This window comes from Chiroxiphia lanceolata, chromosome 3 (assembly GCF_009829145.1).
Source record: "Chiroxiphia lanceolata isolate bChiLan1 chromosome 3, bChiLan1.pri, whole genome shotgun sequence".
Taxonomy (NCBI): Eukaryota; Metazoa; Chordata; class Aves; order Passeriformes; family Pipridae; genus Chiroxiphia; species Chiroxiphia lanceolata.
This window is the reverse complement of record NC_045639.1, coordinates 87563182-87585706: the sequence shown is the minus strand read 5'-3', so window position 1 is coordinate 87585706 and position 22525 is coordinate 87563182. Positions and strand designations below refer to the sequence as shown.

Here is a 22525-nt window from a genome sequence, read left to right as displayed (position 1 = left end):
AGGCACTTGGAGGAGCATATGAGTACATCTTCTTTTTGATGTATCCACAACAGGGTGTCCAGACTCAACAGGATTTATCTGATTGCTACAGAGACAGCAAATAGTTTTCTGTTTCTTAAAGAACCTCACTATGAAGGTCATCCTTAGGAGCTCTGTGGAATTAATTTTCCACATTTCACTCATTCTTTTATGGGTGATTTTCAACTGACGATGTAAGTGCAAGTGAATGAGGACTAAGGAAATACTCTGAAAAAGAATCTTCTCTGGTTTAATTATTTCTAATTTTGATGACAAAAATGACGTCAAGTGAAGCTTGTTAAGAATTAAAAATCATTTACTGAGAACGTGCTATCATAATTCAAATCCATGCTATCCATGAAACAATGCCAGCATCATCTTACACTACAGCGATTTGGAGGCTCTATTATAATCTCCAAGAAACAGTAAACATCTTTAAACAGATTGCATGAAGATTTTGTTTTGAAAAAGTGCAAAATGAAATCAAGCTTTGAGAAGACAGGCTCACTGAGGCATCTATGACATCAAGAAAAGGATGACATGAATTTGTTCTCTCACCGTCCTCACCTCACTGGATAAGGGTAAAGTCACACAGTCAGAGTAGGAAACACTCCAACTCTCCTTAGTGCACATAGGGCTATGAGAGAGACTGTCCAGAATCAAACCTACTCTGCATATTGTAAGGGACTGTGTGATAAGGAGACGGTGAGTTAAGGAACTTTGTTCTACAAACAAAAAAAAAGAGGAAACGCCTACGGATTCACCACACAAATCTACTGAAATCTAATACAGGATTGAGTAACTGATAATAATGCCAAAACCCTACTCGGCTCCCTAACTACCATAAGGAATAACAACAATGGAGAGCTAAAACTTGATGGACAGAGGATCATGGAAAAGCCTTTACATATTTGAAACAACATATCTGTAAGAAGTCAGTCCTGCTCAGTACCAGCTTTACAGTGTGAAATAGCTCTATTTATCACCAAGAGGCAGGCCTCTTAAAAAGTGGAAGACAATGAACAACTTATTCTCTACCTTTGCATAAAACCACTCACACAGGAAGTGTCTACTCTTCTCTTCGGCAGCTGGTGGCAAGTTCACCATAAAGAAAGATCTTAGGGAGGCAGTGGTCCTTCATCCTGGAGAAGTGCCCTGCCCAGCACAGCTGTGTTCTCAGTAACATGGCCTTAATGCTTGTGACTGCTGCTTGTTCTAAAACAGATGTATTGGTCATATAATCTGACCAGTGGATGTTTAGGATTGTGCGGAGGCAGCGTTGATGGAAGCGTTCTAGGAGACACAGGTGGTGGCGGCAGATGACCCATGATTTGGAAGCATATAAGAGAGTAGACAGCACTATGGCTCTGTAAACACTGATCTTGGTACTTTTTTTTCAGGTGTTTATTTCGCCAAACTCTTTTGTGAAACTTTCCGAAAGCACTATATGCCTTTGCTAACCTGTTGTCTATCTCCCCATCAATCTTACCATCTGAGGAGATGAGGCTACCTGGGTAATTAAACTGCTGGACTGATTTAAGCTCTGACTGGCCAATGGTGATATGGGGATGGTGGAAGGCTTCCTGAGGTGCAGGTTGATAGAGAACTTCCGTCTTCTTTAAGCTGACTTCCAGCCCAAAGAGCTCAGCAGCATCTGCAAAGCAGGATGTTAAACGCTGCAGGGCTGCTTCTGTGTGGGCGACAAGGGCGGTGTCATCAGCATAAAGCAGCTCCCAGACAAGATGGTTTCAGGTCTTAGTGTGGGCCTTCAGTTGCCTTAGGTTAAATAGGCTTCCATCAGTATGGTATCGAATGTAGATACCGTCCTGATCCCCAAGGTGTGCCATAGCCCTTTGGAGCATCATGCTGAAAAAGACTGTGAATAGGGTTGGAGCAAGAACGCAGCCTTGTTTCACACCATTGGTAATTAGAAAGGGCTCAGAAAGTGCGTTGCCATATCTGACTTGGCCGTGATGATCCTCATGGAGTGAGATGATCATTTTAAGGAACTTGGGGGGACAACCTAAACGTTCCAAGATCTGCCATAGGCCTTTTATGCTCACAGTATCAAAAGCTTTAGTGAGATCAACAAAGAGAGACCTCACCATAGAGACCTTTGTTCTGTTCCCTACACTTCTCTTGCAGTTGTCTGAGAACAAATACCATGTCTGTGGTGCTCCTGTTGGCTCTGAAATCACAGTGGCTTTCAGGTAGAATTCCTTCTCAAGAGTATCCTTGCCAGGATTTTGCCAGCAATGGAAAGCAGAGTAATACCACAGTAATTTGAGCAGTCTGATTTAATTCTTTTCTTCTTATACAAGGTGATGACGACTGCATCACGAAGGTCTGATGGTAGTTCGCCTAGTTCCCAACAGCGCACCACAAACTCATGAAATTTAGCATGGAGTGCAAGGCTCCCATGTTTCCAGACTTTGGGTGGAATTCCATCAACCCCAGCTGTCTTGCCGATTTTCACCTGCTGTGTGGCCTTGAGGGTTTCTCCTAAAGCGGGGGCAGTATCCAATTTGTGCTTCACTGGTTGTTGTGTGATGGACTGAATTGCTGAGTCTTGGACTACACAGTTGGTACTGAAAAGACTCTGAAAGTGTTCAGACCATCGATTCAGAATGGAGGTTTCACCTGTTAGAAGTGTTTGACCATCAGCACTGAGTAGGGGGCTTTGGACCTGGTATGTAGGCGGGTATGCTGTTTTCAGGGCCTCAGAGAATCCTTTGTGATCATCCGTATCTGCGTATAATTGTGTTTTTTCAGCTAGATTGATCCACCACTTGTTCTGTATGTCACGGAGTTTCTGTTGGAGCTTGCTGCATGCAAGACAAAAGGCTGTTTTTCTTGCATGACAGGATGGCAGTACAAGGTGTGCTTGGTGAGTGGTTCTCTTCTTCGTCAACAAATCCTGGATTTCTTGATTGTTTTCATCAAACCAGTCCTTGTTCTTCTTGAAGGAGAACCCTAACGATTCTTCAGAGAATTGCAGGATGCTGTTCTTAATATGGTGCCCAATTGTTTCAGGAGAGGAATCTGTAGAATCTATGGAATGGTTTTTGAGCCTAGTTTGAAGGTTTGTCTGGAATCTTTCTCTCACTGTGGCTGATTGGAGACTGTTAACTTGGAGTCTTCTCCTTGGGATACTGCCCATTTTAGGTTTGGATTTAAGATTGAAGTTGAGTTTACAGCGCACAAGCCGATGGTCTGTTTGGCATTCTGTGCTGGGCATCACGCGGGTATGGAGGACATCATGGACATCTCTCCATTGCACCAAGACATAATCAATGAGGTGCCAATGCTTAGATCTGGGGTGTATCCAGGTTGCCTTCAGACTATTTTTCTGCTGAAAGATAGTATTAGTGATGGTGAGCTGTTGCTCCACACAGAATTCTAGCAGAAGTCGACCATTATCGTTGCAGCTTCCAACACCATGCTTGCCTAATATTCCTTTCCAGGCTTCAAAATTCTTTCCTACTCAGGCGTTGAAATCACCAAGGATAATGTCTTATCATCTGCAGGCACCTTTTGGGTAAGGCGGCGCAGGTCGGTGTAAAATTTATCTTTTTCAGCAGGGTCAGCTTGGAGAGTTGGGGCATATATACTAAAGATGACAACATGTTGCTTGTTGTGTAGTGGAAGGAGCAGGGAGATAATGCGGTCAGAGTGACCTGTCAGCAGATTTTCGAGCTTAGGAACAATGGAGTTTTTGATCATGAAGCCAACTCCTGAGATATGCTTTTCGGTTCTGGGCTTGCCTGACCAAAAGAGTGTGTAACTGGCATCATGTTTTCTGAGGCTGCCTTCCTCATGAAGGCGAACTTCACTGAGAGTAGCAATGTTGATGTTGAGATGAGCCAGTTCATGGGCAGTTAGGGTAGAATGATGCTCAGGACGTCCACTATTCACAGAATCGAACATGGTTCTGATGTTCCAGCATGCTAGAGTTAATTTAGGTACACCTTTGGAGGCAGGTGCATGCCTTTGTCTTTTGATCTTTGTGTGACCGCATTGGAAGAAGATGCCCGTTGGTCTGCGGTTAACCAACCAGGTGAAGGTGGAAATGAGCTTTGTTTAGGCCACCTTTTCTAGGCCCCTCTCTGAGTGGAGCAAGCAGTGCTGTCCTTGAAAAGGCTGCTTGGTCGTTCAGGGTGCTGCCCCAAGGGACTGTCATCTCTGGTCAGTCTCAAATGACCAATATCCTGAACTGCCTGCATGCAGGGTTGGGTCTGCGGCTTCCAGTGCACCTTTCACCTGCCGTTTCGACCCTTGCCCATCGCTACAGGGCTTTGTGAATGTGGGTAAAGCCTTCAAGCCTGCACAATGGATTTTTTAGGTGAGATGCAGTAGGCGCAGAACTGAACCCATTCTTTAATCCTAAGGTTCATCTACCAGGGCCAAGCGAGCTTGGACGGTGGCAACGAGGTCCTCAGGATGTAGGTTTAATCAGAGTGACCTTGTCTTAGATGGATGGCCTTACAGGGCTAAGCAAGCTCCATCTGCCCCGGTTCAGGATTAGAGTTGTCATTCTCCTAGGATGACTGCCAGAAGGCTAATGAGCTCATCCTGCCCAAGGATGTATTGTATCTGGCCCTACAGATTTGACCTGTCTGGCATGGGCGACCCTAGCAAAGGCGTGTACCATCGCCAGCATAGCTTGCAACCACATAGGGGTACACAGGCTTCATTCCTACTAGAATGATTTAGGCAAGTCTTTCATTTCCTACTTGTCTATATACGATCCATACCTATCTATATACGATCACAAGGAAATACCCAGGAACAACCCTTTGTCCTGACCACCCTTTCAGGATGTAACAAAGCCAAGTAAATATAACCAGAACATGCTGAACCTGGGCAGTAGCCACAGGTGAGCCTAAAACAAACAAACAAACAAACTGTTCTGGCCCCCGTACCCATCTAAGGCTGGGGTGCCTTTCGAGGCCCCAGCCCGGCCAGGACCCCCATCACTCTAAAAGAACCCACTATCCACCCTGACTTCATCCTTCCCCCACTGTGTTACCACATATCTTCAGGTGCACTGTTCACCTGCAACATTTCATACAGGATTGCCCCACTCACTCTCCTGAGAGTCCAAGGACCCCCATGGCCTGCTAGACACCCTTCCCCTCCCCCAAACCTGGAACGGCAAACCTCTGTGTGTTCCGAAGCTCCCCTCTCCTCTTCCACGGGGGTGCAGTACCCACTGGTGAGGCTCCCCCTCTCTCTCCTTTCTCCTGCCGGTGCCAGGGCAGCGGCCGCCTGTGGCCGCGCCTGGGGGCCGGGCTCCCCGGAGCTCCATGGCCACGGCGCAGGGGCTTCTGGGGTCCCCAGAGCTCCGCGGCACGCGGCGTGGGGGCTTCCAGGGTCCCCGGGGCTCTGTGGCACACGGTCAATGCTTGATTAACCTTGCTGGAACAAAGAGCATCCAGAAAGAGAAATGATAAAGAAGTTTTGCAGAAAAGAACTAGACACTGTATGCTCTATTCTTTTTTTTCTTGGACACAGAGGCAAACTTTCCCTGTGAGAAACTAGTCAAAATATAAAGGGCAGTGTCTCAGTTTGAAGAGATTGGAAAGTTTGCTAAGGAGGATGAGTTATGAGACAAACCAAACTCCTCTCTCTCAGCAACTGTAAATTCAAAATTAAGGGGCTTTAATCGAGGAAGTGTGGAAAAAACCAGAAGAAATAACAACTGTTTATTAAAAGATATATGTATGTTGGCAAGAACAGTAACAGAACACACAAAAAACTAGACAATAGTCCTGTACCCAAAAGTCCCCTTCAAACAAAAGAAAAGGTCTGAATACTTCCCCGTCTTTTAGCGCAGTTCTAATCACGGTCGGCAGGGGGCGCTGTTGGATCGCTGGAGGTGCAGAGCCTGCAGTGCTCTGTGTTGGCCTGCAGGGGGCGCTGTTGTGCTCTGGCGGTCACCACGCGGGGAGGGGTCTGGGGGGTGATCTCGGATCACGGGAGAAACCGAAAAGAAAATGGGGACCCTTCCCTCAATGGAAGAAGGGGGAAAGGAAAGCAGTCCACCCCCACGGAACTCACTGTTGTCCTCAGATGATGGTGTCTCGCACAAAAACTCTCTGATGAAAACGCAGCAGATCCGAGCTGGAGACAAAGACAGCTACCCCGCCTCTGTCCCAGAGAAAGAACCCAGCAAACTGACTTCTCCCTTCTGAGGAGAGCTAGGAACCCCCCTAAAAACTCCTCCCCTCTCCCCCCAGCCTCTGATGGGCCATCAGTTAGGAATACAACTCAGCTGGTTAGACCCTTTGTAAAGGTAATTGCCCCCTTTTCCATTCGGACTCTGTCTTTCTTACAGTGGGGGGCAAGGGAAGGAAAAATTCCCTCCTGGGATTTATAGCCTATAACAGGCAGTCTCTCCATGCTCAGGTAAAAGAAGAAAAAGGTTTAGTGTGACATCGGTTCCTCTACTTCTGGCAGTCAAGAACTAGGGAGGTTTTCCTGGATCTATACCAGGCTTCTATTGCCCATTTTGACTAGCTGTAAGAGTATGGCCATTCTTTCAGAACACTATACATTTTCATTTTAAAACCTCCACTTGTGGATTATTCCTGCTGTATTAGACTGAAGACATTAGTTGAATCATAAAGTTTAACACTGCAGTTAATCTATTCCTACAAGTTATTTAAAAAAAGGTGTAGCTATCTTCTAAAATGTTCATCCAAGTAGGGTCCACTATTTACTGCTGTTGGTTAAATTCTACAGTTGGCATTCATAATTGAATTATTCCTTTGTCTAATTTACAGCCTAAAAGCCACTTTAAGTCACATAAAACCTGAAACCTAGGTAAGAATATTAAAGGCCTTTCTTATTCCCTTTGCCATTCAGGTATATGCTTTAATTGAGCATTCAAAATGTAATCAAACAACTGTCACAGAAAAAAGTATATAACACAGCTTTCCTTAGATTTCTGTACAGATAGGAAAAACTTACATTTTACTTTTCAAGAATATACTTAATTGAAAGGAACTTTCTTTCTGTCACCTTCCTTATCTGAATTATCCAAGTATTCCCAAAAGTGTTGTGCTGGTTTAAAGGTGAACCAGTAGGAAAAATGAACCCAACTCAAAAGAAACCACAAGTTAGAGTTACAATTTAATAAAAAATAATACAATAATACAGTTATATGGACAAGTAATTGGTTTTAACCCACAAAACCCAGACGTATAACCCAGCACCCTGGGGCATGAACAGAATGGTGGTCATGTTCGTTGGCCTCCGTGCTGACCCCCACATGGTCCCCCTGAGTCCAAAGTAAAAGGAGGGGGAAAACCTGTTGGTGAGAGTGCTGGTCGCAGTCTGGTCAAGGGTGGTGGTTGCAGTCTGGTCGAGAGTGGTGGTTGCAGTCCAGTCAAGGTTCTGGTCCTCCTCTGGATCCAACGAATGGTACCAGAAGTCCCAAAACCTCAAGAGTATGTACCCTCAGGTTCAGGCAGGAATGCCCAGTACCTCCCCCAGAGTGGGGAGTTCCACAATGGGTGATTGTGAGTCGTGGGTGTGAGGACAGGAGCATCCTCCTGTCTCACAGGTCTCTTAACACTCAGCTTATAGCCTGGGGGGCCAGCTGTGCTCTGGGCAGCAGCTGCAAATGATCTGTTGTTAACAGTTTGTGGGAAATGCGCATGTAGAATGCACAGTTTGGGTTACACCCACACAGTGATGAACTCGTCCCAGCTGTTCTAACTAGGACAAGTATACACACATACAGACAAGCAAAGATTTTTTTCTTTTGTATGTCAGTAAATGAAACAGAAGACAGAAAAGGGAGATGAAGGAAGACTTACGATGCTGGATAACAGGATGTGCAAACTGTTCAGATCTTTCTGGTTTTGTACTTGTGAATAGAAATTACTCCTACAAGTGTTGCAGTTAATGCAAGGCTTTGTGTAGATGAGATTAGGGGACAAAAAGAAAACATTTGAAGGTTGATAGAGCTTTTAGTGGTGGCAATACCTTTCTCCCTCAGGATAGCTTGGGTTGTGTGCCAGGGCTTGAATCTTCCCTTTAATTACTTACTGACCCAGTGAACAAAACACATTGGTCACACATCCAAGTCTCACACGCTGTGATTTACTCTGCTTTGCAGCACTATGCTGGGCCATTAGACAAATCATCCATAGCACTTTCTAAGACCATGAGTCAGTGAAGTTGGATTACTGCCAATTCAGAAAAGTCCTGCTAAAACTAGCTGTTAAAAGTTATTCAGTGGAGCTTCTGAATTTCTAAAATTATCAGGACCACAATTTAAAGGTTCCACATCATTTACGATGGCCTCTGGTATCCTTTTTGAAAGCAACAAAAAAAAATCTCACTTTTTAAGCAACTGATTGCAAAAACACTTATAAGGAATGTTGACTACATATAAGGTATTTCCCTTGTCATGGACCCTTGTCAGAGACCAGATTTGTATCTTACTGGGTAGTTTGATTGACGGGTTGAATAAACCATGTTGTCTACAACTTCCTCGAGAGGGGAAGAGGAGGGGCAGACACTGATCTCATCTCTGTGGTGAGCAGTGACATGACTTGAGGGAACAGCATGAAGCTGTGTCAGGGGAGGTTTAGGTTGGATATTAAGAAAAGATTTTTCACCCAGAGGGTGGTTCGGCACTAGAACTGGCTCCCCAGGGAAGCAGTCAAGCACCAATCCTGTCAGAGTTCAAGAACTCTTTGGACAATGCTCTCAGGCAGATGGTGTGATTCTTGGGGCTGTCCTGTGCCAAGCCAGGAGCTGGATTTTGATGGTCCTTGTGGGTCACTTCCAACTCAGGATATTCTATGATTCTATGATTCATGACAAAAGGTAGCATTTTTACTTGCAAACAAGACCATCTTCAACTCTAGACGTTAAGACCAGCCAAAAAATCATAGTTTAGCTCTTTGGAGATGTTACCTTGAAATTTCCTTATATTTTATTTATTTTAATGAGTTTAACTTTCTGTATATACCCAAATTACAAATCTGATTTCTCAAGGATTATGTTATCATTCCCACAGGAGCTGGAGGAGATGATTGGTTTTGCACACAAATATATGATAGGGATCCCTCACTGTCAGTCAGCCAATTTAAAAAAAAAATCAATCATCAAAAAATGGTAAAATAAAGATACTGAACTGTACTAATGTGTGTTTTAGATGCCACCATGACACTTTCAGCTGTGACCTCATGCACTGTTAAGATGAACTTTCTAGGCTGTGTCAACTTCATGTGTAGGTGGGGTGAGTATACACAGTAGTTGCATTCAGGACACACAAGACTTGCAAAAACTGGTACCTTAAAACAAAACAGAGATTTCTCCAGTATTAAAAATACAAAGAAAATATATATTGTAGAAGAGAATATTACAGAGATTCTTCTTCAGAAAAAATATTTTCCTCAGGCATCCTAAAAAAAGTGTGACTCAGATTATATTTTGAGAGGGGAACCAAAATGGAAGACTTCTTTTTTTTTTTTTTTTTTAAACAAGTAAACACTTCACCCTACACATTAAACAATAACTTTTGATGTCAAATCTAAGCCAGACAACTGAGTATCAAATAGAGTTAACAAGCATCTTGTGTCCAGAATTGGAACAGATGAAGATTAAGCAATTGTCTTTCAAAATTCATAGCTAATTGAATATACAATTTCCAAGTGAAAAAATAGCCAAGTAACTGCTAGAATTGTGAAGAAAAAACATAAACATATTTTCCTGTTTAATCTTCACTTTTTTTGGCCTGTTTCATTGCTATTGGAGCAGGGAAGGAGACATGCCTACATAAACTACTAAGGCTATAACAGGAAATCTTGGTTCATTTAATGTGGCTTGATCCTTGCAAGTGCTCAAATAGTCTTTTGAAAAGAAAACTGAATCATTTATTGTATACATATCACTTATTTCAATTAAAAAAAAAAAAAACAAATCCAGAACTCCTGAAGTCTCAAATGGTATTCACTAAAAAGAAGGATTAATTCCCCAAAGCCAATACTGTTCTTAACATTCAGAAGTTCTGGTGCAATAATGGAGATATGAAATATGGCTGAAAGCACAAATAGCCAAACCTGTGATAGAAAAACAATTTATTGTTTTTGGTTTTTTATATAAGTGGTGGTTTAGACTGAAACTACACTCTCAACAGAAAAGGAAGTGCTGGGGAGAATTCTTAAATCAGTATTCAGGTAGAGTTTCTCAGCATGACAATAGTCCTCTCACACATGGCTTCTAAGGAGCTGCTACAAATAGATTTTTGCAAAGTACCATATTTTTGTATCACTTCTGCTGGAGACCTTAAAAACCCAACTGTATTATTAATACCTTAATCTAAAGCCTATAATAATCTATAACAATGAAAGATGTGAACAAGGTAGGAAAAAACCCATTTAAATAAAAAGGATGTCATTTACTTACTAGTGAGCAAATATATGTGGGCTTCTGCTTAATTTCTACTTAAAAATAGAAATCCCTGCACTGTGGGACTCAGCAATATAGGAGCAGAAGCCATTTGTCTGTGCTATAGGAATCCGGAGAGATGTAGATCATGATTGGATTTCATTATTGCTGACATTTCAAAAAGCCATTAAAGGAGCGCACTCTCATTCCCAGCACTTACAGTCAACCATCAAGTAAATCTAGTTATAGGTAGAGATGAGGACAGGAAGGCTGTGGGGGCATTTAGGCCAACATGTAAGCATTTATAATGGCTAACATATACAGGAATATATATATATATATAAATGTATATATAGGCACTTGTCATGAGCACTTGACAGCTAGCCATGGGTTCCTCACATATTTCACCAAGGTCACTAAGGAAAGATTGACATTGAGCATGAAGATATTAGCACCGAAGGAGACCATTTATCTCAAGTAGAGGATAAAACATGAGACTAAACAGATGATGAATCAGGTCCAAAGTGAGAACTGACAGAGAATGCAAGCAGACAAAAGGAGTTTTCAAGAGCCAATGGGACACATTAAAAAAAAATAGTAACTTTCAGTTTGTGCCCATTGCTTTTGGTCTTGTGACTGGACACTACTGAAAAGAGTCTGGTTCTGTCCTCTTTGTACCCTCCGTTCAGGTATTCCTATACATTGATGTATCTTCCTGATCCTCCTAAGCTTTCTCTTCTCAATCCTTTCTCACGTGAAAGTTGCCTCAGTCCCTTACTCATGTTTGTTGCCCTTCAACCATGTGGGCATTTCAAACATTAGTGTTTGTTTCTAAATTTTCCTGTACTCTTTTGGAATGTTTGGGATGTTTTTCTCTCTCCTTTTGAAGACTGAAGCTTTTTGGCCAGTGAAATTGCTATGTTATTTTTCAGTTAGAAGATCAAGGAAAATTATCTTCAATTATAGATGTTCTGATCACTTCTTGCTTTGTGATATACAAAATCCCTTCTCAAACTGATTTGAAATTGACTACAGAATACAATTATTCCACAGTCTTCTTACTTCAATGCCTTATCCAAAACCCAGTGTATACATATGAGGTCAAGTACACTTGATTTCCAAATCCTACGAGAAGGTGCTGGGGTTTACTTTTGCACCTAAAACTAGAGCAGAAACAGCTGATGGGAGTTGCATTTAACTTGCAGCAGATTCCTACATGAGGTCTGTGTAGAATAATGCTGCATGACATTTTAAGATCATCGTGAATCTTGGAATCAGAGCTGAGCCTTCAGGAAAAGAACTGATGCTCAGGAGACATAAAAACCAGGCTTATTCTCTCTTTCCATGTGAAAATTTTCTGTTGTCATCACACTTTTTAAGGAAAATGAAGCTGGCCTGTTGGCCTGACCCTTCAGATAATATTTTCTGGAATCAAAACATTATCTTGTTTTCTCTTTCAATAAAATGGGATTCCAAGAAGAAATGAAAGGGGGTTAGAATTATAGTCTTCTGCTGTTCATTAATTCCTAGAGTAACAGGAACTGAGCACATTTGACAGTTTTTCAGTATAATGAAAAATCAGTTTGCTCTCTTCACTTAAGAGAGCAAAAAATTTAGCTGTAACACCCATTCAAACAAAGCAAACTAATACTAGCCTTCAGACTAAGTCTTTAGAGAGCAATAAGAAAAATTTAATGAGAATGTTATTAGTCATCCTGCACAAATACTTTAAAAGGCTCAAGGAACAGAACTTATAAAGAAAGAGCTGTGTACATGGCATGGCTTTGAAATGAACATTTGGATCTTAATTTGCAGTGGTGAAGTTCCATACAAATAGAAGAAAGTATGTCAACTACTGTTTTTTATCCCTTGTCACTTCAGCAACTCAGAATACACAGTTAAATTGCTCTGAGGCATCCAGCAGCACATGAGACATGGGAATGGCCAGGCTGCCATGGCAAAACAGGCTGCATTTTTTCTGGTATTTAATTTCTGCATTGTTGGTCCTGACCCTTCAGTAAATGATACTCTGAAATTATTGTGCTGGCAGCTGCAACAAAAGGATGTGGCCACTCATCTGTTTCTTCACAAACTAGTAAAATCCTTAATGGTGCCGTCCAGAGATTTAAGTTATTGTATTCAAGCATTCCAGCACCAAGTACGGGGTGTGGATTTACACTGCCTTGAATGACATACTTTAGATCCTTGCAAAGTGAATAGGGATAGTAACTTAAGAACAGAACACACAGCTGCCTGCTTTCCCATTAGGATCAAAACAGGCATCCATAACAAGTGCCAAAGTCAGTCATATACAACGTATCATTTTTTCCTGAAAACTTAGGGTGCCCATGGGAAACAGTTTGAGAACCTGACACACTTTAAGACACATAAAAAGATTTTAGCCATAACAACCTAAGGCAAAAGAGAAAGTATTTGTGTCAGCATCGTAAGGTAATAAATTAATTCAGGCAGGATACAGAGGACAAGGTGTCAGTACTTGCCTTGGACTGAGGGCTTTTCCCACTTCCTCAGCAGTTCTCCAAGCACAGTACAACTGCATATCCGTGCAAGGCTGAAAGGACAAGGATTTTTTGTCCATCCTTTTGACAGTAAGACACCATGCAGCAAAATGTTACATACAGAAAGCTAAAAAAAAACAGCTAAAGGGTTCTTGTAAGCCCTATGGATTCTTGGAGCCTGATCCCAGAGAGGTTCTGAACAGGTCAAACACAAACTGTTTCACCCTACAGGTGAAAAGGCCAAGGGATGCTTTACTGCCAGCACAAGTTTTATGACACAGTCATTGCACAGTATGTTCTATTGGCAGCCAGGTCAACATGCTTGCACCAACACCAGCCCCTTTAGGTCCTCCATGCGTATCAGACCTCTCAGAAATTAACAACTCATTTTTACCATCAACTGTAAAGATAAATGATGCAAATAAATTACTTTTCCAATTTGGATCTGAAGTACATGATCATTTGGATTTGTAACTAAAAGAGCATTTATTGCACCCCAGTGCGTTCGCTCTGCTATACTTGCACAGCACCAAGGCTATCTCTGCTTCTCATGCTGCTCCTTGGCGAGAGGCTGTAGGTGGGCAAGAATTTGGAGGGGACAGACAGGACAGCTGACTCCAACTGAGCAAAGCGATATCCCATACCATATGACAGTAATGAAAGAGGAGGAGGCAGGACATTCCCAATTATGGCTTTTGTCTTCCCAGATAACGGTTACACGTGATGAAGCTCTGCTGACCAGGAAGCAGCTGAACATCTGCCTACTGATACGAACTAATAAATAAATTCATTATTTTGCTTCGGTGCACAGATATTTTTCACTTATTAAACTATCTTTATCTCAAGCCACAAGTTTTCCTGGCTTTGCTTTTCTGATTCTCTTTCCCATCCTGCTACAGAGGGTTGAGGGAAGAAAGTGGGCAACTGGCTGGATGCTGATGCTGGCCATGGTCAGCCCACTGCAGCTAGGCTGGCAAGACAGATTTTACCGCAAGGGGCCACGGACACTACTAAAAGAGGCAATAACTATTTATTCTAATACAGTAGAATAACTTCTACTCAGGTAGCAGAGGCTAAAACTCTGGCTAAGAACGCCACCAGTCCGAAAGACAGAACACAAAAGTGGGATATCTGAGGACAAGGCTATGGTTAAAGTAAGACCAAAGGGAAAGCCAAACCCAAATCTTCCAGACAAGGACTTCACCTACAGTCATACCCAATCCACATCCCCATGCATCACTTTCTCTAATTACTATTACTCATGTCTAAACAGAAGATGAGGTTATAACAACACTCCATTTATGCTGTAAACCAACCAAATACCATAGAGCTACATTGGACTGGCATTATGTCCAAGCCAATAAAAATAAGGGACATGAAAGGAAGGGAAGGAAAAGAAAAATCAAAAACCCATGCCCTTCATCATGATAGGGACTTCATCATGAAGGGACCACTTCAGAGCACCAAATCAGGAAGATGAGATAAATGTGGGTAATTTGGTTTTTTTTTAGTACCTATTGAAAAATTCTGAAGTGCTTGACCTAGTAAAAATTTAGTACCTAGATCTTCATTGTGGAAACAAGTGCAATACAGTAAAGATTCTTCATCAATGTCTTAGAGTAAAAAATACTGGACTACCTCTTCCAAAATGGAGAAAAGAAAAAGGTTTGCATAGCGTTCATTCACATAAATTGGGAAAAAAAAAGTTAATTGAGGATGACAGTAAGAAGTAAACTTGTATGCAAATGGCTATGGAATGATACTACTAATGCACGTTTAGTTAGGCAGTAAAGGAAGAGCACATATTTTAAGAATGCAGCTTCAAAACAAATTTTCGGGTAAGGATAGCTAGGAGACAAGGATAAGATTATGGTGGGGCAGGGTGAGATTTTTCCAATTCCTAAAGAATGACAGTAAAACCACCGGGGAAAAAAGAATCCTTTAACAGATAATGGACAAGAATTCATGATCTGCTCAGCAGCTTGAAACTTGAAAAAAATAAGCACATGGAATAAAAATGGGTTCAAATTACTAAGTGTAGGAGACTCGAATGAGAAAGTCCATCCAGGATAAAGTAAGGCAGATGTTGTTCCTTGCTAATAATCACCAAGAACTTTCAATATAGGAAAGTCACAAGAGGAAGAGCAAAGAAAGTGAAAAGACAAAGAAGGCAAGAATTCTGGCTGGAAAAGCAGAGAAAAGGCAAGATCAAATAAACCACTGGATGTTAAGAAGATGTTTCAGAAAACCATACTACACATACACCTCACTTTTATCTCTATCCCTGAGCTTTCAGAATCCTGGACTAGACAAATGTTTGGTCTGACCCACACTCACAGATATCTGTGTTCTTTATCTATTATTTTATATTAGAACTGATGAAGATCAGGGTCCTGAAGAGAAGAAGTTCCAGAAAAGATGGAAAATGTCATTATGTGCCTTTCATAGGGATACAATAAAGAGTCAAAAAAGTCATCAAATAGCTTAAACTCAATTCCCTAGAACATATAATTAAGCTTATTTTTAAGCAATGCACAGACAGCAAAGATGAATGTTAAACCTGTCAAGAGTAAGTCATCAAATCAGTTGCATTTTCATCTACAGCATTTTTCTATATTTTTCTTCTACACTTGGTTATATGGGTAACATTTTCTTGCTATCTTTAACTGAATAGCTCTTACTATCAATGTTCCCATGTGAAAACTGGAACATGAGCGCTATTAAACAGGGGGATGGGGAGGGAGAGGGAAGGTATATCACTTAACTGCAGCACATTGTCACATTTTGATTTGGTTTAAATTATTTGCTTAACTTTCAGAAATTCTGCCCCAAACTAGCCTGTTTCCATTAGTGACTTTATGTCACTGAAACTGATTTACAGCTTTTCAAAGATCTATTTTTCGACCCAATTTATCTTCATTGTCTGGCAGACGCCAGCAGTGGATATTCAGCCCTGTTCTTCCCTCTTAAAGAGATATCAACAGAAGTTAGAGTTGGAATCTTTTTTTCCATCTGCTCCTTGACAATACTTGAAAAAATGTGAATTACTTGTACAAACCACTATAATGGGGAATTAATGTCAAATGGGCCACTTCCTTCTATAGTGTGAATTCAGCCTCCAAAACACTTATGATGCAGTTATTAAAATTATTAGAGATGCCTCTGCCTGAATTAAGGTGCAAAAAAGACCATATGCCAAAGTCAATAATATGGATTTTATTTAACAGTAAATGTGAGGCAGAAAGAAAGAAATAGAAAAAAGGGAGTGGGGGGAGGGAAGAAAGAGAGGGACAGAGAGAGATTAGATAGAAAATGTATCACCACTCTGTGGAGCCTGGTAGCATCCTTCGGGTCAGTTTCTTCTGGTCTTCTTGGGAGTGAGGGTCACCCAAAACACGAGTCCAATACTTTCAGGAGATGACCAGGCACCTCCCCTGGTGGGGGGTGAGGGTGGGGGAGGAAAGCTTTGCAGTCTCTTGCAACAGGCTCTGGATTTGTTGCCTCACTTGGATCACCTGCAGTCCTCTGGTGGTGGAAGGCCTCAGGAATGAGTCAGGGGGCCCTTTGGGGGTCTTTGATGGTTTATGACCCCTTCTCAGTTGCCTCCTGGAGGTGGTGGTGGGGGGCAGTTTACTTGGGTTTTGTGTGGAGATTTCACCATCACACACCCAAACCCCTTCTCCTCCTCTACCTGCTGAGCCTTGTTTACTTCTCCCTAGACCTATTGGACAATAGTTTTATCTCAAGTTCCCATCACAAATTCCAATTAGAAGGCACTGGGGAAGGGGGTTGTGCTTCGGTGGCCCCTGACAGGCAGTTGCTTCTTTGCAGTTTGACAAAAAGTTTTTCCATGATTTTGACAATGCTTAAGACGTGAACAACATTTCACTCTATCAGAAATACCCGTAACATGGAACACTTGTAACTACTTTAAACCAACATGGAAATACCACTATGCTACAAAATATAGTCCAACACTCCTGCCTCCAAACTCCTTCACACTCTCACCTGTAGGAAGTGACAGAGAGACTACCAGAAAATCTTGAACAGCAGGTTAGAAGTATTGCCCATGAACAAGAGACTTTCACATGACAGATATTAATTAGAGGCTCTAATGTGTGTTGGTTAGCATGCCTGCAAGACTTTAACAGTTTAAGCATTTGGAAGCATAATGCAGGATCTTGCAGCTCGTTGACAGAGACACCTTCCTTCTAACAAAATGCATAAGAACAGGCTTGACAATGCTAGAAAAAGATCTTCCTTGACAGACTTCATAACTTTCCTAAACAAGTTCCAGAAGTTCACTGTTCTTGCTATTAGAAAGTTATTCCAGAAGTTCATCCAGTCTGTCCCTCTAAGTCACATTTTGACACCTAATCATTCCTGTTACCCTCACAAGAATTTTCTCTGATTTGCTCATATGCTTCTGAAATGCAGTACCCAGTGCAGCAGGAAGAATTCCAGGTCAAGCCTTAGGATCGTTAAGTGGAACAATGATTTTACAGTTCTTGCAGGTCAGCTACCCATTTATGTGTTTCCAGGAATTTGCTGAGGAGCGAAAAAGAAACTGTTCTTGTTTAGCCTGCAATGCACAATAATTTTCAGAGACATTTCTAAGGCAGAAATGGTAGCCATTTGTTCTTCATTTTGGCCATCTGATCACATCACCCATTCCCGTCATTTGTCAGAACTTTTTACAATTTATTCTTTTATTCTACAGTGCTTGCACTCCTCCCCAGACTTAAACTATTTGCAAGTTTATTAAATCTACATGCCATTTCATCATCCAATTGTAATGCTATTGTTGTATAACACTGGATCCAGAACAGATGGAAATACCCAACCCAACACATTTTTCTGAGTTTATTAATGATCTGTTAATCTTCTGAATGCAGTTCTCCAATCACTGCTGCACTCATCCACTAGTAGGTTTCCTGAGAACACTTATCAGAATGCCATCAGGACCATAAAAATGCATTTCCCTCTCCATAATGCCCATACCTTTCTCAGGGTAGAAAACTGATTTCAGTAAATCTCTATCAATTATTACGTATCTGCTGGCAAGCTTCCAGGTACTTACCAACTAATTACTCAACTATTTTTTCTTGGAAGCTGACTGGGCTGGCCTTTTCTGACTACTACTTTCAGCTCTACAAGTGAAAGAAACACTAGACTTGCTCTTTTTTCCAGGGTTCTGACACATCATCACTGACTTTCCCAAAATAACTGAAAGGGTCTGACATCTCAGCCCTTTTTTTTGGGGGGTGGGGGGGAGGGGGACAGAGGCAGCAGAGCAGGGGAATGTTTTCTTAGGATAGAGTTCAATAGGCTTAACGTAGCAACGTATCTTAGTGAAAAATCTTCTTAATCTGTTCCACCTTTATTCAAAGCTAAATTTTACCACTTCCTCACTGGATTCGGCCACAAGCCCACCAGAGTCCCTTGTGACCCTTTCAGTGAAGACTAGTATAAGAAAAATGTAGTAAATCCTCTGATGGCCTGAACAATGCATGGATGAGACCCCTGAGTCACAGATGAGTCCTTCCTTGTTTTCTGATGTTTACAGGATTACCTTTTACTGTAATTTAGCCCTTCTCTTTCACCTTTGTCTCAAAGATGATTCTGGGCTCCCCCTTAAGGCATGAAATTGAGCCTGATTTACTCCATAGTGAGCTGTGAGCCCCCCTGTTCAAACAGTGCAAATGCACTTATGTTTTAAGAAACAGGCAGGTGATGACAGGTCAGCCAGCTCAACTCTGTCTGATCAGTTCCTTGTGGACCCTCAAGGAGCAAGTGTCCACTGCAGTGCTTCAGCACAGTCCAAGAACTGTTTTGTGGTGACCTGTCAAAAAAACCTGGTTTCTTTTCCTGCAGGTGACAACTGTTCCCTAGTCCATGCAAGTCTCTTGCTCTCTGGATACCTGAATCACACGGAAGGGAACTGGGCACTGCCAAGACATTCCAGAGATCTGCTGCATCTTTGTGTGAAAAATGTAGTGTTATCTGCTTGCCACTTAGACTACTTTTATTTCAAGTCATGGTATGGCAAGACACCCCAAAAAGATTTATGGATTCAAAAGAAAAAAGAAAGAAAGAAAAAAAGAGGAAAAAAGGCACTAAATACTACCAGTACAGAAATAAAGATTATGTAAGATAAGGGCATTATGAGAGCCAGAGGTAGAAAAAGAGAACAGACAAGAAAAAAAGTCCTTGGTGACCAGACTTCCCTCAGACCTAGGTCTCCCTTAGCTAGACAAATGACCTCCAGAGTAGCTAAGACAGCATTACACCCACCTTAATATCCAAGTTTGCAGCCTTGATATGGACCTCCCTCTTTCGTGCTAGAGCACCTTAGCTTTTACAGCTGTCTTTCTGGAGTCTTACAAGGATGGACAATCTTTCTTACAGAGACTTCCAATGTGACTGTTTGCTGGCTGTCCTAGGAAGGTCAGTCACTATCGCTTCCTTGCCTCCAACCATGCAGTTATTTCTCCCTCCTTTCCACACCTTAGTTGCTGTTTATTTTGTGCTAATACAGTAGCAAACTGAGTCAGCTCACAAACAGATTAGGCAAGTACTAGAGGCTGCAGGAATATGCAGAGAGTATCCCTTTTGGCAGCAAGCTACTAAAGTGTAGTGGGTTGACCCTGGCCAGACGCCAGGTACCCACTAAAACCACTCTCTCACTCTCCCTCTGCAACTCGACAGATGAGAGAGGCAAAAAACCAGCAAAGGATTCATGTGTTGAAATAACAGCTGGGAGATGTCACTTACTGATTACCTTCACAGGCAAAACAGACTCAAAGTGGGGACAGTACTTAAATTTATTACTAAGAGGGTAAGAGCCAAAGAGTGAGAAATAAAACAGTCTTAAAAACACCTTCCCCCACCCCTCCTTCCTTCCATGTTCTCCCTCCTCCCCCCTAGTGGCGCAGGGGGACGGGGAATGGGGGTTATGGTCAGTTGTTGTTTCTGCTGCTGCTCAGAGAGAGGAGTCCTTCCCCTGCTCCCATAGGGTCCCTCCCATAGGAGACAGTCCTTGATGGACCTCTCCAGAGTGAGTCCATCCCTTGGGCAATAGTTCTTCCCAGACTGCTGTCCCATAGGTCACTCCTCCATGGGGTGCAATCCTTCACGGATGAGCTGTAGCAACGTGGGTCCCCCACAGGGGCCCCAAGTCCTACCCAGGAAAAACCTGCTCCAGTGTGAGTTTCCCTCTCCACGGGCTGCAGGTCTCCAGCAGGACCCCGCTCCATCCTGGGCCTCCCACGGGGTCACAGCCTCCTTCATGCATCCACCTGCTCCAGCACGGGCTCCTCCATGGGCTGCAGGGACACAGATGCTCCACCATGGTCTGCACCACGGGCTGCAGGGGCCTCAGCTCCAGCACCTGGAGTACCTCCTGCCCCTCTTTCTGCACTGACCTTAATGTCTACCTTGTTGTTCCCATGTTCTCACTCTGTTCTTCCCTGGCTGGAATTCTTTCTGTGCACAACCTTCTGTTCCTAAATATGTTATCACAGAGGTGTTACTATCACTCCTGATTGGCTTGGCCTTGGCCAGTGGCAGGAAGTCCGTCCTGGAGCCGGCTGGCATTGGTTCCACCAGACACAGGAAGCTTCTAGCAGCTTCTAACAGAAGCCACCTCTGTAGCCCCCTGTGGCAACCATTTCCCACCCTAGGAACTTTCTGAAATCAAATTTCATTGCTGTGGAACAGCATTTTTCATAACTAAGAACCAACCACATGAACATATAAGATCCAAACAATATGGCTCAATACTTGCTCTTGGAAGAGATTAACCCTACAGCAGAAAAGCAACTAGAAGTGCTTTAAGGATAGTTAAAAACTGGTTTTGGCTTGCTGGGATTGGATGACTTCAGAGATTTTCTGACAAACTCCTGACTGGAGCATATTGGAGAGTTTTTATTTTTTTCCTGCATGTTGATGACTGCCACTGTAGGTGACTACAGAGCAGGGTCCTCTTCAGAACAGCAGGAACAAGAGCAGCCAGCTGAATCCATTCCAGTATGGAGAACAGCTCTCACCCAGAATACAATTTAACAGTCAAGTCCAACATGTAAAGTTTTATAATTGCAAATGCTCACACAGGAGCGTTACAGATTTGGAAGTATTGGCATATTCCAAAAAATAATGATGCTGCGATAATAATGAGCTGTGATAAAATGTAAAGGCAATTAAAAAAAACTACATCTGTCAACTAGCAGCATAACCTCTGCAGTTAGAGTTGAAGATTTGCCAAAGAATCACTGAGAATGGCTTTGGAAAGAGTTCAAACAATACAGCCATGTCAGAGAGCAACCATGGGGCACTAGGTAAGCAAACCACCTTTTATCCATCAGAAGACCACAACTAAGGAGAATTCAACTACACAACCAGATTACTTAAATGCAATTCCAATGCTACTTGAGAATAGATTTTGCCAGATTGGATTATTACATAAACCAAGTGGATTCCTCAAAGCACTTGGAGATCATTCGCCCACAAGAACGGATGACAGTCTTGAAAAGGCATTTAAAAAAAACAGGCTGAAAAAAAAATGCAAAACCACAAAGCATAAAAAATTGTTATTGGAGAAGAGTGAGTTAAGTTCTATGTTTAACTTAAAATGAGTAGGTGAATCTAAATAAGGCCCTTCAGAAACAGATGGAGTGAGATTAGAAGTAACACTATCAGAAGTGATATGCTAGGTGTTTTATGAGATGAGTTCTTCAATTCAAAACATCCCATCATATCGGACAACTCAGAGTTGCCACTGCAAAGGGTTGTTCAGGCATTAGCCTAAAACAGGACACTAATACGGAAACATTTCTATTTGGAGTGCATTCCTTGAGACAGAAATTCACATACGTGAAGAGCAGCCCTTCTCCACATTATTCATCCAGCCCAATGATAGATTTGCCAAGTCTGAATGACGTACTTATCACTGTGTCTTTGGCAGGGGCCCTGGGAGCCTTACTGGGAACTGTGAAGACACATCCAGCAAGCCTGTCAAAACAGGGCCTGTTCACACATCGCTCAGAGAATGGGACAGAACCATCCTCACATGATTTCTGCAGTGGCACCGGAAATCTGTGGAAACAGCTGAAAGGCATTAAAACAGCTCCACTGTAGGAGGATGCCAGCTTGTCAGGAAGCTGATCTTGAGCTTTTTCTAAAACAAAAAGTAGACGTGCTTCATCGCAGCAGGACTCCTGTTGATAGGATGTGGATTTCTACTGTTACCCCTTGGAACTGGCACCATTTGTCTGCTCAGAAAACCTTGCATATCAGTGCTGGTTCCACACACATCACATGGTTGCACTGCTTCCACAGCGTGAAAAATCCTTTGTTCAGCAGGACAACATAACAGGATGAGGGATGAATGAGTACTTTTTTGTTGGACTATGCTTCAACACAGCTTTTTTCAAGCCTGTAGGACCAATCTAGCTACTCTTGGAATACTTCCAAGACCAGAAAAATTATAATTTGCTGCCAGCCAGGCACACCACCCTCTGGTCAGAACACCACCACCACCACTCTTGCCTTGTGGACACACCACAGAGCAATTTGCTATAGAA

The 22525-nt window shown here is 42.4% G+C and overlaps 1 long non-coding RNA gene across 1 annotated transcript; it reads right to left on the bottom strand.

Moving 5' to 3' along the window:
* Positions 1–1624: 1624 nt before the first annotated feature.
* LOC116785146 lies at positions 1625–21533 on the bottom strand. Its single transcript, XR_004356399.1, has 3 exons — positions 21294–21533; positions 2824–2830; positions 1625–1634 (listed from the first exon to the last, which is right to left on the bottom strand). It is a non-coding gene; the product is annotated as an uncharacterized LOC116785146 (long non-coding RNA).
* Between the last annotated feature and the right edge of the window lie 992 nt (positions 21534–22525).